The sequence below is a fragment of the Protopterus annectens genome, chromosome 7.part1 (genome assembly GCF_019279795.1).
Source record: "Protopterus annectens isolate FY-2018-M chromosome 7.part1, PAN1.0, whole genome shotgun sequence".
In the NCBI taxonomy this organism is placed as follows: domain Eukaryota; kingdom Metazoa; phylum Chordata; order Ceratodontiformes; family Protopteridae; genus Protopterus; species Protopterus annectens.
Window position 1 is genome coordinate 222,258,212 of NC_056740.1, and position 18,390 is coordinate 222,276,601.

Sequence of the window (18,390 nt, forward strand, 5' to 3'; positions counted from 1 at the left end):
TGGTGTTTTTGTTGCAGTGTTTTGTATAACTTTTTGTCATGACTGATTTGTTTTTTGGCAAGGTTGCGTAATTGGTAGGTAAGAAGGGAGTCTTGATTTTTTTTTTTAGTCTTGTGGTATAGGGACCAGGCTTTGTCTGTTTGTTTTGAGGAGCTGCTTGGTGTTATTGACCAGCTATGGTATGTGCTTGTAGTTAGAACGGGTCTTTCTTAGGGGGAGCTAGTTTGTTTAAGATATTGAGGAATTTGTCAAAGAAATATTGAACAGCTGAGTCAAGGTACAGATTAAGGGGACCAGTCACATTGTTGTAGGAAGGATTTGAAAACTTCATGGGAGAAATGTCTTTTGTTGTGGACAAGTTTGTAAATGATATTTTTAGTAGGGCAGATGCGGTGTCTAAGAAAGTGGGTAGGTGATCACTTACTGTCAGGAAGACCAGATTTGTGACAGAGGGAGGGTTTGTAAGTGTCCAATCTAGGATTGATTCTTTTTTGTTATATCTGGTAGGGATTGTATAATTTGACAGAAACCAATGGAGGTTAATAGGTGGGAAAGATTGTTGGGTTGTACCAGTCCATGTTGAAATCCCCCATTATTATTGTTTTCTTCACTAAAAGTTGAGGTACACCAAGATCTTCGATAATGTCTGGGTTGTTATCTGGGGATATATAAATAGCTATTATAGTGATGTGTTTGTTGGAGTTTAGTTGAAGGCTGATTAGAATTTCAAAATTCAAGCGGTCTGGGGGATTGATCTGAAATCTTTCTAGTTTGATAGTATTTTCATGTATTGCAGCTATGCCGCCACCTCCTTTATGAATCCTGTCATGTCTATGGATGTTATAACCATGGGTTAGAATTTCGCTGTCTGGTATGTGGGGTTATAAACACGTTTCTGTTAGGACTGCTAATTCATGAGTATTGGATAATAGTTGTATGAAATTCATGAGTTTTATTTAGGATGCTTCTTGGGTTCATGTTTAACATTGAGATCAGAACGACTTCATGGGAGATTAGTGATGTTTGGGAGTAAAGGGTTGTTTGTAGTGAGAGGGGGTTGATTTTAAGGGGTTGAGGTTCTGGATTAGGATGTATGTCACCACTTAGGTTGATTTATAGGTGTGTGAGTTTTGTAAGTAGTTTAACACATTTGCACGGTGTGTGAGTTTTGTAAGTAGTTTAACACATTTGCACAGTAAATGTGGGGATAACTGTGAGTGTGCAGATTTAAATGCGAAGAGTTCTGTATTGTTGCTGATTTTGATTTATAAAGGTATAATGATATTTAAAGAAGTATGGGGTGTGGTGTTGAGTGGGTTAGTAAGGGAATAGATAGTTATTACCTGTTGTGTTTGATGACAAATAGAAAGGTAAGAGGTAATTAGCAGAATAAATAGTAATAAAATGTTGGAGCAACATTGTGTTTGTATTTAATTTGTAGTCAGGTGTTGTGTTGATGAATGGTGTAGGGAGTAGCTAATGAATGTGTGGCTGCTATAGGGATGGGTTGTACTGAGGTTAAGAAAAGCAGTCTGTGTTTATAGTATAATGGTAATTGGCAGTTGTGTAAGACTGTGATTGGATGAGTAGTTAATGGTCTGTTTTGTAGAGGAGTTTAAAATTAGGAATAGTGGGGCTGTGTGGGATTTGTGGGTGCGGTAGGGGAGCGGAGTGAGCCCTAGTGGAGCAAGCAGAGCCAGTCAGAGGAAGTACAAGTTTTATAAAAGAGTAGCTGTAGGTTGTCCTAGTATAGTCTCTGGAATATAGGAATAGAGGGTTATTAAAGGCTAGAGTAAATTGATGTATTAAGAAAAATGAGGGTTTACTTGGGGGTAAAGAAAGATACATTGTGGAATAGACAGCAACTATTGGGGAGGGTGTAATTTATAAATGGATTTAGTGCAAAACTGTATGGGAGGGGATCACAGGAAATTTCACCCACCCTGGACACAGAAAAGATAGAGCTATCAATCGGTCATTCTCGATTCTGTGTGTGGTGGTGTATGGCCATTCTTAGTTGGTGCAGCAGTTTGTCTGGTTAATTGCAATAATGCACGAGACTCCAGTATGCTAAGTTATGTGGCCCTGTGTGGTCGTCTCCATCTTCTTAGAGGAACAAGTGGCTTTTAGCCACACGAGATTGAGCAGTAACAGGTGTGTGATGCACTTAAGATGTTCGGGGCTGCACGCATGCTACACTGAATGGATCAGCATGTGTCTACCCTTGGCCGACAGGTACGGGTAATCACTGAACCCCATTTGTGATGGGCCCTGGTGGAGTTGGTAATGACCCCAGCAGTGCACCGAGGAAGGATGTTCAAACTTTGCTATCTAGAGAAACTAAAAGTCAGTTTGAGGAATGGGGCTAGAAATTATTTTTTTTTTTTTTTTTTTTTTTTCTTTTTTTTAGAGAGAGATAAGGAAGTAGAAAACAAGAAGTGTACCTGTAGAAGTAGTAAGGCTATTTGGGGAGGACTTTGGAAAAAGTCACAAATGAAATGTGTAATGTAGGAAGTATAGTAGAGTGTGGGTGGGAATTGGGGGTAGGGAAGCCAAGCATAGCAGATATTTAGCAATACATTCAACTATAGAGACACCCCACCCTCAAGTCGATTTTTATAGGTCAGTTTTATAATTTGAGTGCAATCACACTATAGCCAGAACAAAACAATTAAAGAGATGCAAGTAAACCGGTATAGTCTACTGGTCAAAAGGAGACAGTGGCCAAGTTAATAAGAGGTCCTTCTATTTCAGTGAGCAGGCATTTATTTAACTGATTAAAGTTAATACATGGCAAGGTTCTTCATGATAACTATGCTTACAATATCCAGTGAAATCTTATGACATTTAAAAAAACTGTGAGATCAAGACCTTGCTGTTACTCATGGAGCTTCACCCTTTGTATCCCCTGACCTGGTGTGGGGGGCTGTTCCGCAATACTCAAACTACTTAGAGCGAATACTCCCAAAAAAAACCAGGAATCACTGCATTACTGTGTGTTCTCCACATTTGCTGTCAGTTTCTTGCTGTTTTAAGCATTGCTGTTGCATTCTTTGGAAGTTTTTCAACCTGCTTAACAGGTAGTAAGATGGCTGGTTCATTGTTGAATACATAGCGCATCAGAACAATAGCAGCATCGGTTTTGCCTTTTTTCAAAATTTCCAGGCTGCACTTTTTTAGGAGTGGCAGACTTAAACAAAAGTAATAATTAAAAAAAAAAAAAAAAAACTTCTTAACACTGCGGTAGCGGCATCTTCATGTGCAACCTCTGATGTAAACTTGTTGAGTCATTCCACACTTGCATGTGGAATATTTAAGTTAACATAGATGTTCTGGGAAGAGAGAAGGTAAAGTGGTGCGTGTGTGTCGGACCTACATGTTGGGTCAGTCCAGAATGGGAAAGTATTAGTGTGCACAGATCTCTCACTTCCCTTATGCAGGATTCAGTAAACTGAGTTTAGTAAGGCTTATCATAACGTCCGAAGACCTGGCTTAAGAAGCTGTCTGGTGGTCTGTGTTAGTTAACCAGTAACCACTTGCACAAGAATATAAATAATATTGAAAACTGATCACTTTAATACTAGCTTTATTAACTCATCATTATTGCTATGAAAACAAAGGATGAATAAAACACTTGTGCTTAGTAATAGCTGACAAAGGCTGTTACCTTCGTGTTTTCTAAGACAGAAAATAAGAGAAATAATATTTGGGATAATTAAGTGGCTTAGAATGGTTGCACTAACTGAAGTAAAGCAGTATTTTTAAGTTGATGTAATTTTGCAACAGTTTTGAGCTTTATCAAAGGGGCCATGTTTATGGATTATGAAAGCAAATATAACCTAATTTGGATGACGACTGGGCAATGGGTCACCGGTAAAGATGCTTGAGCTTTTTAATTCACTATTCCATCTGTGGTGAATTATTTTATGCTTTAGAAAATGATGAAAGGCTGTGTAAGATTTAACACAACTTAAAATTGTATTTACATTCAACATGGCAAGATATGAAAGACCGTAATAGACTACCTGGGTGAAGCAGTATTTGTATAAGGCAGGCTGGTAAAGCATGAGGCTTTTTTTAATGTATAAGGAAAAGATAGAGAGAACTTGATGGGTTGAGTGCAGTGATTGCATTTGAATAGGTGCTTCCTGGGAGTAGGGAACTTTTTCCTTACTGTTACATTACATAGTCAAGGCTAGGAAGCTCCATTATGGTTATCATTGAAGTGCACTGCCAACACATGGAATGATGGTCCTACACATACCGTGCTGTTTCATTTCCTCCTTACACACTTCATCTCAGCTATAAGGAAGTTCGGTGCCTGACACATTGCCAGATAGCCAACTTATGGTGAAGTCTGCATCTTTGTCTGTTCTTTGTTCCTGTACACATACATCATCCTTTCTTCTTGTACAGTCTTCCTCACTTGATTCATACCCTTGTATTCAGTATTTGCTATGCATCAAACTTCCGTTGCTGTGTTACTTACCTTAGTAAAAATGAGCTTATGTATTTGCCTTGTATTAGGTAACATTAGTTGGAGATCAACAGTAGTACGCATATGCAAATACTGTATACGAGTCGGGCTTCAACATACCAGTTTGCAGATTAAATCCAGCATTAAAGTTGCTGCTAATGAAGATGATGTATTGTTTTCTGGATTTCAGGATAATGCAGAATGAGCACAGTCAGCTGAAAGACAATAAAGATCGCTGTGTTTTAAAAACAAGAGACAAAAGAAAACATGCATATTTGTCCAAAGTGTATAATTTTTTCTGACTTTTTCCTCCTATGTCTACCTCGCCCTTCATGCAGAGTTGCACACCATGACGCACATGTACAGCAGCAGGCCTGTAGGCAGCCCTTTAATGGTCACGCAGTTTGCAGTCGCACACCTAGGTGTGCAACACTGTGGGGAAAAATAGAGGGGAACCCAGGCCGGGAAGAGGAATATACAAAAAGCCAGAAGATGAGCACTGAGTATTGATTTTACTTTTTGTACAAACTGTGAGCATTGTTGTGCTGGTATTATGCACTAAGTACAACAAACTATCTCCGTTCCCATTTAGCATTCTGCTAATAGACTGAGTGTGGCACATTTCTTCTTTATTTCTGAAAGGGTGGGTGTAGGAACTTGGAAGCGGTCATTCCAGCGAGCTGTTGATCCTAGGTTTCAGCCACTTTAAGTTAAATTTTAAATGAAAGAAACCAAAATGAAATAAAGCATATTATCCTAATGTGCCTTCATTAAACACACAAAGTAGCATGCAACTTTATTCAGAATAAATATTGCAACTTTATTCAGAATAAATATTGTAAATGTAATACTGCATTTAAATCTTAAGGTTTTATTCTAAATTTTTAAATGCATTATTACTTTATCTCAATACTCCAAATTTTATAGTATTGTTACTGTTAAATAAATTTGTTAGAGTCAGACTGTAAAAATCATTGAGTTATTCAAACACAATGTCAATTAATAACAAACAATAATGCAGGAGAGCTTGAGCATCTTAAAGCTAATGTACATTAGGAGGCAAAAAACCATACACAAAGTTTGTATAGAATTTTGACTGCTTTATTGACCAAAACACATTGGTTATATACATTTCATTATCAGTTTTGCCCACCTTACTGGTGTGGTCAGTGACAGGGTCTTTACATCATAGTAATTCATAAAAAGTGCTGAATTTGCGTTTTCAAAAGTCCTTTTCCCATGAGAATGTTGCAGCCTTGCAAGCAGCTGGTCAGTCACGATGACCTCCTGAGGATGTAGCCAATTCAAGGTTCTCTGATTAGTTCAAATACAATAGATGTATGTCTTCCTTAAAGCCTCCCTTTGTTTCTCTTGTCCCCAGCTACTATCAGAGATAGTGCACAAAACTTCCTGGTGGAGGCAGGAAAGAGGACATACATGCGAACAGATTTATTATTTTCTAACTTTGCAAAATAATCTTTACTTGAAAGACATGAGCCAGACTGCATCTGCAAGCTGCCAAGGTCAAATTTCTGATTACACTGCAGCTTGTGCTTTAAGCAATAATATGCAGGTTTATTTCTACTATTATTCTAGTAAGACAGGATTAAATGCATTAAGTACATTTATTCTAACTAAAGCACACATTTCTCTATATATTTGATCACACAACTTATATATGTTTGAATGATTAAATACACATCTTCCTAAGCAGCACACATTGTAAATATATTTTTCTAGGCAGCATGTATGTAAATATATTTTCTAAGCAGCTCACATTGTAAATATATTTTTCTAGGCAGCATGTAGATTTTCTAACATTCTCCCTCCTTTTAATGCATTTAATACTATATGAAACATAAACAGTGTTAGTTCATTTCTTAGCCTTTTCCTTTCAAGGACTTTCAGCTAAGTAAGTCATTTGTTTTATATTTCAGATAGACTTTCACTCGGTATCAATAAATTCAATTCTATATCTTGGTACATAGTTTCAGTCACTGATACATCAACTAAGTCTTTAACTAATTTTTTTACACAGGGTATCCGCAGCAGACACATGCTCAATTATGAGCAGTACCACACAAATTGCAATCAGAATGTTCATAAGGACCGACCCCACCCCCAAACAGATTCTGGAAAAAGTTCGTCAGTGGGTTTGGGCCTGGTTCTGCCATTGCCGACACCTGCTGTATTACCTCCAGGTGGTCATTGATTTCATGCTGGTTGTCTGCAATGAGCGCACAGCATTCTTCTTTGATAAGCGCCCGCATACCACCTCTCGCCGCTAGGGTGAAGTCGAGAGCCGTTCGGTTCTGTAATACAACTGTTCTCATTGCATTCATCTCATCAGTCACAAGTTCAAGAGCGGAAAAAGTCGCATTGCTCATTACTTGAAGTTTTGACAATTTTCTCAATTCCCAAATCGATTTGACTGCTCCATAGGTTGGGAATATTCCAGCCCAGGATATAACACTGTCACTCAAGTCCATATGGGTCAATTTTTCTTTGTCCTTCACAGGCGAATGATCCTTCCAGCTTGCTTCAATCTTACCCACTGGATTAGTAGGTTTTCTGACTGTATTTTCAGCTCGGTGAGCTACATCTCTTACATTCGTATTTTGCAGGGCAATTCTGCAGTATGTCTTATGGCTGGAACCAGATAACCCAAAAACAACTGCGGACCAATTCTCAGGTAACCATTTATAGGCCTTTTTCCCACAAACAAAATAACAGTTTTCTACTTTTGTACTGATCACGGGTTAACCCTGAATGAAACATTTTCTTATCTATAACAGAGAATTGTCTATATATTTCAGGAGATTTTTGCACATTTCTCAATGTTGTTTTCATCAAGCTTAAATATGAATCATAATTAGGGCTGAAACTAGTACCTTGTGCTATAGATTTTATATAACATCTGTATGGCACAGTTATGTTACAGTTACTCAACCAACCTGGAGTGTATCATTTTTAACAAAACAAACAATTCCTTTCTGAGTAACAGGCAAGTGTAATGCCACTTTGTCTTGTGATCTCACAGTGCCTGTGTCAAATAACAGGTTTTCCCAAGTTGCATTTATTCCCAAGGGGACAGCAGACATCAAAAGTCCTCCATATGCTGTGGGTATTGCAGTACAGACCCAGCAATTTGAAAGCGTTCATAGTCTCTACATAAACTCGTTTCATAGCCAGGTATGTGTTAAAGTTTGGGTGCCAGTCTATAGCCAGTCCTTCATCACGTTTATTAATTTCACTTCTGTAGTTATATGCAAGAAAACCATAACAACAAAAGGTTACTACAAACATAGTTATTAAGTGTATGATCAGTAGGCCAGTGAACCAGTGTCTCTTGGGTTGTTTCACATTTTTATTCATTCTGCCTCTGGCCATCCTGTTCCTGTGGTATGTCCAGACTAAATTTCTTAACAGGTTTGCAATGGGTTAAATGAACCCAAGATGCTCTCTCAGCGATTTTCACTGCGGTGGGTGTTGCCAACAGTACCTGGTACGGACCTTCCCACCTTGGACTCGCCCAGTTCTTTCTCTTTATGATTTTCAGCCAAATCCAGGACCCCGGGGTCAGCACGGCTTCTGGTTTTGTTTCTTGTTTATCTGAAAAAGAGTTCAACTGCAAAACAGTCTTATTTGTTAATAACTTTTTCATATAACTAGCTAATGAGCCATCGGCCTCCAGCTCTGCAGGCATGAGACCTTCCATTGTGGCACACAATATGCCCTTCAAACACTATTTCAAAGGGGTCAAGCCCTTTACATTTGGAACAGTTCTCATGCTCAGCAGTGCTAAAGGCAGGCAGCAAATCCAAGTCTTTTGAGTCTCACTCATTAATTTTCTCAACTTGTTTTCAAGATTCCATTGTACCTCTCCACCAGTCCTGCTGACTGAGGGTGATAAGCACAATGGTTTTCAAAAATCCCAAAAATCTCCCAAGCTGCTGTATCGTTTGGTTAGCGAAATGTGTCCCATTGTCACTATAAATTCTTTCCGGTATGCAAATCTAGGAATGATTTCTTTCACTAGGGCCTTTGCCACTGTTGCTGCATCCGGTTCTAGTTGGAAAAGCTTCTACCCATTTTGAAAACATATCTATGATTACTAAACAGTATTTTTTCCCTTCACATTTGTTCAGTTCTATGAAATCCATACAAATAGTATGGAGCGGATAGGGTGGTGTTGGAAAACTCCCTCGCTTTGGTTTAAATGCTCCCTGTGCATGATGTTTGCTACAAATATGACATGTTGCACAAAATTTTTGTGTATAATTAAATGAAATCCATATGTTTGGAATGTTTTGTTAACTAACTGTACCATCCCCCTGTTGAGACATGGCTCTGCCCATGGCTCAACAAGGCTACATATCTAAATAAATTAGATGGTAATATGGGCTTCTCCTCTTTGGAGATGTACAGTCCCTCTTTAAGGATTGCTCCTCGTTTTATCCACTTTTGCTTTTCTGCTTTTGTAGCTAATGTCTGCATTGTTTTAACATTTCTAAATCTAGAGTCTCAGAAGGTTGTAGTTCTTCATTTAAAAGCACAGTTTCTGGGTCTGAGGCAGCTTAGCCGCAGCTGCATCAGCCCGAGCATTCCTTTGAAATTCTGTCTTGTTGTTTTGTATGGGCTGCACATTTACAGATAGCTATTCTAGTGGGTAACTGAATAGAATCTAACAGGTTCAAATTAATTGCGCATGATTAATCGACTTGCCAGTAGATGTTATCATTCCCCTGTTTTTCCATTGTTGTGCAAAGACATGCACTGTAGAAAGCGTACTGACTGTCAGTATATATGTTAACACATTTGCCTTTAAGCTAGAGTGCAAGCACGTGTCAAAGCTATCAATTCTGCTGCTTGAGCTGACAGGTTATGTTGCAGGGGTTGTGCTTCTATGATTTGCGTCATCAGTCACTACTGCATAGCCCACTAGGTTCTTCCCTGTAGGACCTCGTCTACAGGACCCATCCACAAAAAATGTCACCTCTGCGTCAGCTAAAGGTACATCAGTAAGATCTTGTCTGGGTGTGGTTATTTGTTCCATTTCCTGTAGGCAGCTATGCGGTATGCCATCCACAGGAATTGGAAGTAACGTTGACGGATTTAATGTTGTACAACGTTCAATTGTCATATGGGTTGACTCAATAGTATGGTCATGCAAGAAAGATGTCTGGCAGGGGATAAAAATGCTATTTTTTCCTGCAGTAAAATTATCGCAACTGCATGAGGTACTCTCAGCGTGAGGATGAAACAACACCACTGAGGCTGAAGCTTGCACTGCCATAGCTGCTGCGACTACTGCTTGTGCGCGGGGTGGTAATGATCGTGCCACGGGTCTAACTGTGATGAATAGTAAGCTATGGGGCGTTGCTTGCCGCCATGTTGTTGCGTCAGTACTGGCGTCATATATCCCCGCCTACAATCTACAGTTTGGAAAAATCTCTTATGGTAATTGGAAGCCCTAAAACTAATGATGAAACTATCAGTTTTTAGTCTGCAAAAGGCTGCCTCTGCTTCCGAGTCAGTGTAGTGTTTCTTGTGCTGCCATTGGTGTTTTAAATATTAAATCAGCCAATGGAGCGTTTCTAAAGCATAATTCGGTATCAACTTGACAAAATTAGTCGTTCCCAAGAAAGACATCATTTTCCTTCTTGGTAGTTGGTCTGGGTGCTTGTAAAATAGCTGTTTTAGTTCTTCATCTAATGTTCTGCCTTCTTTGGATATCACATATCCCAGGTATTTAACCTGTTCTTTCCAAAGTTGCAATTTATGTTTATTCACTTTATGGCCTTGCTCAGCTAAGAATGTCAGTAATGCTATTGTGTCTTCCCTACACTGTTGCTGGGTAGGGGCTGCAAGCAAGATGTCATCTACATAAAGTAGTATGGCTGCCCCTGGTGGAAAACCCTGCCAGGTTGCTAGCCATCTCTTGTCTTGAATATTGTTGGACTTTCACTATATCCCTGTGGTAGTCGGGTGTACGTATACCTTTTGCCCTGAAATGTAAATGCAAACCAATGCTGACTGTCAGGGTGGATAGGTATTGAAAAAAATGCATTGCTAATATCTACCGCGGTGAAATATTTCTGTTGCGGCTTCAAATCATTTAACAAAGTATGTGGGTCTGGCACACGTTACTCTTGAAATAATACCGCATCATTTACAGCTTGTAAATCTTGTACCATCCGCCATTCCCGTTTGCTTTTTACAGGAAATAGAGGAGTATTACATGGTGAATCTAAAGATTCCACCAGTATCCCTTCCTTGAGTAATGCCATTATAATAGGTTTGATTCCTGTTCTGCATCCTTGCTCAAGGATATTGTCTTTTCCTTGGTCTAAAGGCTGATTTTGGTGTAATAACTACTGGCCCTGCTGTGAATAAGTCCTACATCTGATTTTCCTGTTGACCAAAGAACATTTAGTATTTTACTCAAAGCTTTTCTTCTTCTTCTATCAAGAGCATACATTCAGCTGTCTTCACTCTGTTGTAAGTGTACAGCTGGGCGTGCTAGCGTTAACAATTCAGTTTCTGTTTCTGTACTCCTAAGTCCGATAACTCTGGGTCAGTTAGTCTCTCCCATCCTGTCACTTTGTCACCCCAAGTCTACCCACTAACATTCTTGTTTTTGGTTAGGCTAGCGTGTAGTAGTTTATTGGATTTGTACAATTCCAAAAACTCCTGAGGTAACGAACAACTCACCACACTGTTGCCCTCAGTGTCCCAGTATAGGGTCCGTAATATCAGTCTATTTGCAGGATTCCTGAACAACTTTTGTTCGTATTCTTTATCAGGTCCTGGTATGCTACAATAATAGGGTACAATGTAATAAATGTTGCTGGTCAGTATCGAGGGAGGCACCTTGCTAGTGGCTACATTCATCAATTCCTCGGTCACTGCCCTGGTCGGTTGTAACCAGATCCTGGCTGTACCAATAATAAGCCTCCCCCTCGACCGTACTACAAGGTGTCAGTTTGTCTCTGTGCCTCCATACCGTTCATGGTAGGGACTACTGCTATGCCAAAAAAGTTGCATAAGGTCTCTTCCTAATAGGTTCATGGGGTTAATGAGTTTGCAGAAATAAGAGTTCTGTATTGTTGCTGATTTGATTTATAAAGGTATAATGATATTTAAAGAAGTATGGGGTGTGGTGTTGAGTGGGTTAGTGAGGGAATAGATAGTTATTACCTGTTGTGTTTGATGACAAATAGAAAGGTAAGAGGTAATTAGCAGAATAAATAGTATTAAAATGTTGGAGCAACATTGTGTTTGTATTTAATTTGTAGTCAGGTGTTGTGTTGATGAATGGTGTAGGGAGTAGCTAATGAATGTGTGGCTGCTATAGGGATGGGTTGTACTGAGGTTAAGAAAAGCAGTCTGTGTTTATAGTATAATGGTAATTGGCAGTTGTGTAAGACTGTGATTGGATGAGTAGTTAATGGTCTGTTTTGTAGAGGAGTTTAAAATTAGGAATAGTGGGGCTGTGTGGGATTTGTGGGTGTGGTAGGGGAGCGGAGTGAGCCCTAGTGGAGCAAGCAGAGCCAGTCAGAGGAAGTACAAGTTTTATAAAAGAGTAGTTGTAGGTTGTCCTAGTATAGTCTCTGGAATATAGGAATAGAGGGTTATTAAAGGCTAGAGTAAATTGATGTATTAAGAAAAATGAGGGTTTACTTGGGGGTAAAGAAAGATACATTGTGGAATAGACAGCAACTATTGGGGAGGGTGTAATTTATAAATGGATTTAGTGCAAAACTGTATGGGAGGGGATCACAGGAAATTTCACCCACCCTGGACACAGAAAAGCTAGAGCTATCAATCGGTCATTCTCGATTCTGTGTGTGGTGGTGTATGGCCGTTCTTAGATGGTGCAGCAGTTTGTCTGGTTAATTGCAATAATGCACGAGACTCCAGTATGCTGTTATGGCCCTGTGTGGTCGCCTCCATCTTCTTAGAGGAAACGCGGCTTTTTAGTCATTAACGAGATTGGAGCAGTAACAGGTGCGTGATGCACTTAAGATGTTCGGGCTGCAACGCATGTTACACTGAATGGATCAGCATGTAAGTTCACCCCTGGCCGTATCGCTCGGTAATCACTGAACCTCTATTTAGATGGGCCCTGGTGGAGTTGGTAATAACCCCAGCAGTGCAATCGAGGAAGATGTTCAAATCCATATCTAGAGAAACCAAAAGTCAGTTTGAGGAATGGGCTAGAAATTATTTTTTTTTTTTTTTTCTTTTTTTTTAGGAGAGAGATAAGGAAGTAGAAAACAAGAAGTGTACCTGTAGAAGTAGTAAGGTTATTTGGGAGGACTTTGGAAAGTCACAAATGAAATGTGTAATGTGGTGGGAAGTATAGAGTGTGGGTGGGAATTAAAAATAGGGAAGCACATAGCAGATATTTTAGCAATACATTCAACTATAGAGACACCCCACCCTCGTCGATTTTATAGGTCAGTTTTATGAGTGCAACTCACACTATAAGTTGAACAAAACACTAAAGAGATGGCAAACCGCATAGTTCATTGGTCAAAGGAGACAGTGGCCAAGTTAATAAGAGGTCCTTCTATTTCAGTGAGCATTTATTTAACTGATTAAAGTTAATACGGCAAGGTTCTTCATGATAATCATGCTTACAATATCCAGTGAAATCTTATGACGTGCTTAAAAAACTGTGGTGATCAAGACTTGCTGTTACCATGAGCCACCTTTGTATCCCCTGACCTGTGTGGGGCTGTTCAAGAATACTCAAACTACTTAGAGCTTAACATCTCCAAAACCAGAATCACTGCATTACTGTGTTCTCCATATTTGCTGTCGTTTCTTGTTGTTTAAGCATTGCTGTTGCATTTCCTTGGAAGCTTCAACCTGCTTGAAGGTAGTAAGACATGGTTCATTGTTGAATACATAGCCATCAGAACAATAGCAGCATCGGGTTTTGCCTTTTTTCAAAATTTCCAGGCTGCACTTTTTTAGGAGTGGCAGACGAAACAAAAGTAATAACAAAAAAAAATAAACTTTAACACTGCGAAGCGAGACCATGTGTGTGCAACCCTGATGTAACTTATTCCACACTTCTGTATGTGGATACTTAAGTTAACATAGATGTTCTGGGAAGAGAGTATGCAGTGGTGCGTGTGTGTCGGACTCCACATGTTGGGTCAGTCCAGAATGGGAGTATTAGTGCACAGATTTCTCACTTTATGGGATTCAGTAAACTGAGTTTAGTAAGTTTACCATAACGTCCAAGACCTGGCTTGCTAGTTGTCTGGTGGTCTGTGTTATTAACCAGTAAATCACTCTCAGCCAAGAATATAAATAATATTGAAAATTGATCACTTTAATACTAGCTTTATTAACTCATCATTATTGCTATGAAAACAAAGGATGAATAAAACACTTGTGCTAGTAATAGCTGGCTGTTACTGTTTTCAAGACAGAAAAATAAGAGAAATAATATTTGGGATAATTATGGCTTAGAATGGTTGCACCAACTGAAGTAGCAGTATTTTTAAGTTGATGTAATTTTTGCAACAGTTTTCAGCTTTATCAAAGGCCATAACACGATTATGAAAGTTAAATATAACCCACTTGATGATCTACCGCAATGGGTCACCGGTAAAGATGTTTGGAGCTTTTAATTCACTATTCCATCTGTGGTGAATTATTTTATGCTTTTAGAAAATGATGAAAGTGGCTGTGTGTTTCAGAACACAACTTAAAATTGTATTTACATTCAACATGGCAGATATGGTTAATCGTATAGACTACCTGTGAAGCAGTATTTGGTATAAGGCAGGCTGGTAAAGCATGAGGCTTTTTTAATGTATAAGGAAAAGATAGAGAGAACTTGATGGGTTGAGTGCAGTGATTGCATTTGAATAGGTGCTTCCTGGGAGTAGGGAACTTTTTCCTGCATTTGAATAGGTGCTTCCTGGGAGTAGGGAACTTTTTCCTTACTGTTACATTACATAAGTCGCAGGCTACAGGGAAGCTCCTATTATGGTTATCATTGAAGTGCACTGCCAACACATGGAATGATCGTTCAGTCCTGGTTGGCACATACTGCGGTTGTTTCATTTCCTCCTTACACACTTCATCTCTCAGCTACAAGGAAAGTTCGTGCCTGGACACATTGCCAGATAGCCAACTTATGGTGAAGTCTGCATCTTTGTCTGTTCTTTGTTCCTGTACACATACATCATCCTTTCTTCTTTGTACAGTCTTCCTCACTTGATTCATAATTCTCCTGTATTCAGTATTTTGGTTATGCATCAAACTCTCCGTTGTGTTACTTAATTACCTTAGTAAAATGAGCTTATGTATTTGCTCTTGTATTATAAATATTAGTTGAGCTTCAACAATAGGTAGTACATACATATGTAATATCATTGTATACGAGTCAGGCTTCAACATACCAGTTCAGCAGATTAACCAGCATTAAAGTTGCTGCTAATGAAGATGATGTATTGGTTTTCTTGATTTCGTGATAACGTAGAATGAGCACAGTCAGCTGAAAGACAATAAAGGTCGCCAGGTTTTAAAAACAAGAGACAAAAGAAAACATGCATGGCTTGTCCAAAGTGTATAACTTTTTCCTGGCCTATCGGTTCACCTCCTTCCCTGCAGAGCTTTGTGCTGCACACCATGACGCACATGTGGCCAGCAGCAGGCCCGTAGGCAGCCCTTTAATGGTCACCAAGAGTTTGCAGTCGCGAGACACCGCAGGGTGCAAACACTGTGGGAAAATAGAGGGGACCCGGCCAGGCCGGAAGAGGAATATACAAAAGTCTTTTGTGAAGGATGAGCACTGAGTGAGCACTGAGTACTTTTTGTATTAAAATCTTTTGTACAAAACTGTGAGCATTGTTGTGTTAAAAGTATATATGCACTAAGTATGCAACAAACTATCTCCTGCTCCCATTTCAGTACTCCTGCTCTGCCATTAGACTGAGTGTGTGGTATTACATTTCTTTTTATTTCTGAAAGGGTGGGTGTGTAGGAACTTTGGAAGCGGCTCATTCCCAGCGAAGCTGTTGATCCCAGAAGTTTCCAGCCACCTTTGGGTTGGGAAATTTTTTAAAGCCGAAAGAAACCAAAATGAAACAAAGCATATTATCCTAATGTGCTCTTCATTAAACACACACAAAGCAGTTAGGCATGTAATCTCTTATATCTAGAATAATATTAATGTAAATGTAATACTGCATTTAAATCTTAAGGTTTTACTTCTCAAATTTAAATGCAATTATTATTTTTCTCAATACTCCAAATTTTTAGATATATTCTTGTATTGATACCCTTACGAGAGCCAAGCAGAAGTTTAGAATCGTCATAGTTTCACTTGGTAAATATCTCTACCGTGAGCTTGAACAAGAACCCTATGTATCATTTTATAGGCACAATTCCACATTCCACAACCTTTGGGAATGAATCACTTGGGGTATCAAAAACTCCTTATTCTTAACATGCTTTATGGATACCTTAAAAACCTGGTGAAATGGCCATTAACTTGGGGAACATTGTAAAATATGCCAGTTTTGTTTGATTGTTTAGTAGTAAAAGGAGTTGTGTGTATGAATTTAGGTATAATGTGTATGGTCTAGGTAAGTATCTTAACTGATGCTCTGCCTTGGCTCAGAATTCTTGGCAACATTTCTGCTTAGTGAACTAAAGTCCATGACTTTCCCTGGGATTCATGAAGCTTCAGTAAGTGGATCGGCAAGTTAGTCCTCCTTGCGGCCGACCGTAAGCCGGGTGGGCATTGAGATGGCGAGCAGCACCACATGCATATTAATGAAGGCGCAAGCGGCGTCGTGAACGCCACGCAGCATAGGAAAGTGTAATGAGTGCAGGAGGCTTTTGATCCAAGCAATTGCATGGGTATGCGGAATATGTTCGGCTGCATACCTGCTAATCCCAAATGTACCGTTGACTAGTGGCCGCCAGCCTGCCTCTAATAGTAATCACTTCTGTCAGTGTCTGTGATACTGAAATGTATGCAAAGCATACAAGTACATCAATGCGAACACCACAATAAGAAGTAAACACAAAGGCTGGCATAGCTGAATATTGAGTCCCCTCGTCCCTCGAACAAATATTTAAAACCCGCGTTCGTATTCCATTGTGTTGCTAGTTATACTAAGTAGCTTAAACGCAGCATGTTAGCTTGCCGCCAGTTGCTGTTGTGAAGCCCAATGGTTTGGTTACCACCTGCCCTACATTATAAGGGCAGTCCCCTTCAGACAGGTGTGTCTTATAACAAACCATAATAAATGTGAAATAAGTCTTTGGCGATAGTAGGACATAATTATGTCCCGATATGTTATGTAATAGTCCCATACAATACGTGATGTCCATATATAAAATACCTATATGTTACAAGAAGCTAGAATAAGCAAGTAAACGAAAACAGAATAAGCAACTACACTGCTACAACAATAAAAGCTTTATATATGTATACTTTAGGTAATGACCGTAAGTATGTGTTGGCCTGTAAACTCTAGATGTGTGTCCTGAAAATGTCCCATCCAGGTCCTATAAAAGGTGGTAACCTACCAATGGTCAGAGCACGGCTCAATATCTGCCCATATTTGTAGTCCAAGTCGCCCTTGTCAGGACAGTCTGTGAGATGAAACGGTATTACCCGGATCTACCTACCATGTCATGAAAGATTAAGTATTTATGCACCTATGTGCATGAAGCAGCATGTGGATGATCTTGAATGTTAGTGTAGATCTCACAACCATATTGGGTCCCAGAGATATGTAGTGTACGCAATGTGTTCTGTTGACTGTGCCATGGGCCATCAACTAGAGAAAGGGATGAATGGTGTCTATGGAATATGGCGGTGGCGGTAATGTAATAATTCGCCAAGGGTAGACTGGGTTAGATGCACAATAGGTGAACTTGAGGTCTACGACAGAGCAGTGGGTGAAACAGGAAGATAACCAAAGAGCAAATATACATATCCGCAATACAATCCCACAAACATGTGAACATTAAAATGTGCAATACACATGTACAGAACGCATCGCACATACCATTATTAACACCATTGAACTGAGCCATCCAACCCCAACACACCTGGATGCATAATTGAATACCCATCATCCCCTATACAGCACACCCCCCCTTCCTGAATGTCCACCAAAACCAGCCATACTCGGGCTGCTAGATAGTCGCGGCCATATCTGCACATAGTGACCCCTACCCATGTCTAGTAGGCAGACTCACCCTAGACATTCTCTCAGGATTGCAAACTATGTGTCCCTTGCATATATAACCCTATCTTACAGCTGTAAAGCAAAGAAGGTCATCGGTCCCCACAATTTTTGGATATCCCTCATGGGATATGTATCTGTTCTAAACATTAGACTCTTAGGTTACCATTATCGATGTCCAGTGTACATCTAGATACAAGTTATATGAGCAGTAGTTGTCCACAAGACTGCTCCGCCTCCAGCTGGTCCTGCTGAACCTACGTCCCGGGATTAAACACCTGAGGCTGTGATGATGTCTCCTTATTAAAAAAAAGCTTATCGGGAATATATACCTTACACATCAAGATAGTGGCAGTCTGATATAGGGTGCTTACAGTTTTAGCAGACGGAAGTAGGTTACCACCTGCCCCACCTTACAGGGAGGAAGGTCCCTTTTTGGCAGTTGTGTCCAGAATTAAATATAATACAGTGGCAAATGTCCTGTGATTGTAGGAAAGACAAACCATATATTTGCTGTAACAGTTGCATAAAAGTTATTTATGTAAAATATTTGAAGTTACAAGAAACAGATCGTGGGCTAACCAAACTGCTACAAGAATAAGCATTTACAACAACAAAGTTCTAACCTTTGTACTGACCGTAGGTGTGGTGTGGGCCTGTAAAATCCGATGTGTGTACTGA

The 18,390-nt window shown here is 39.6% G+C and overlaps 1 protein-coding gene across 1 annotated transcript in view; it reads left to right on the plus strand.

Annotated features, from left to right (window-relative positions):
* SPG21 (SPG21 abhydrolase domain containing, maspardin) overlaps nucleotides 1-18,390 on the plus strand; it is a gene marked incomplete in the record, with an annotated part of 640,586 nt that overhangs the window by 32,025 nt on the left and 590,171 nt on the right.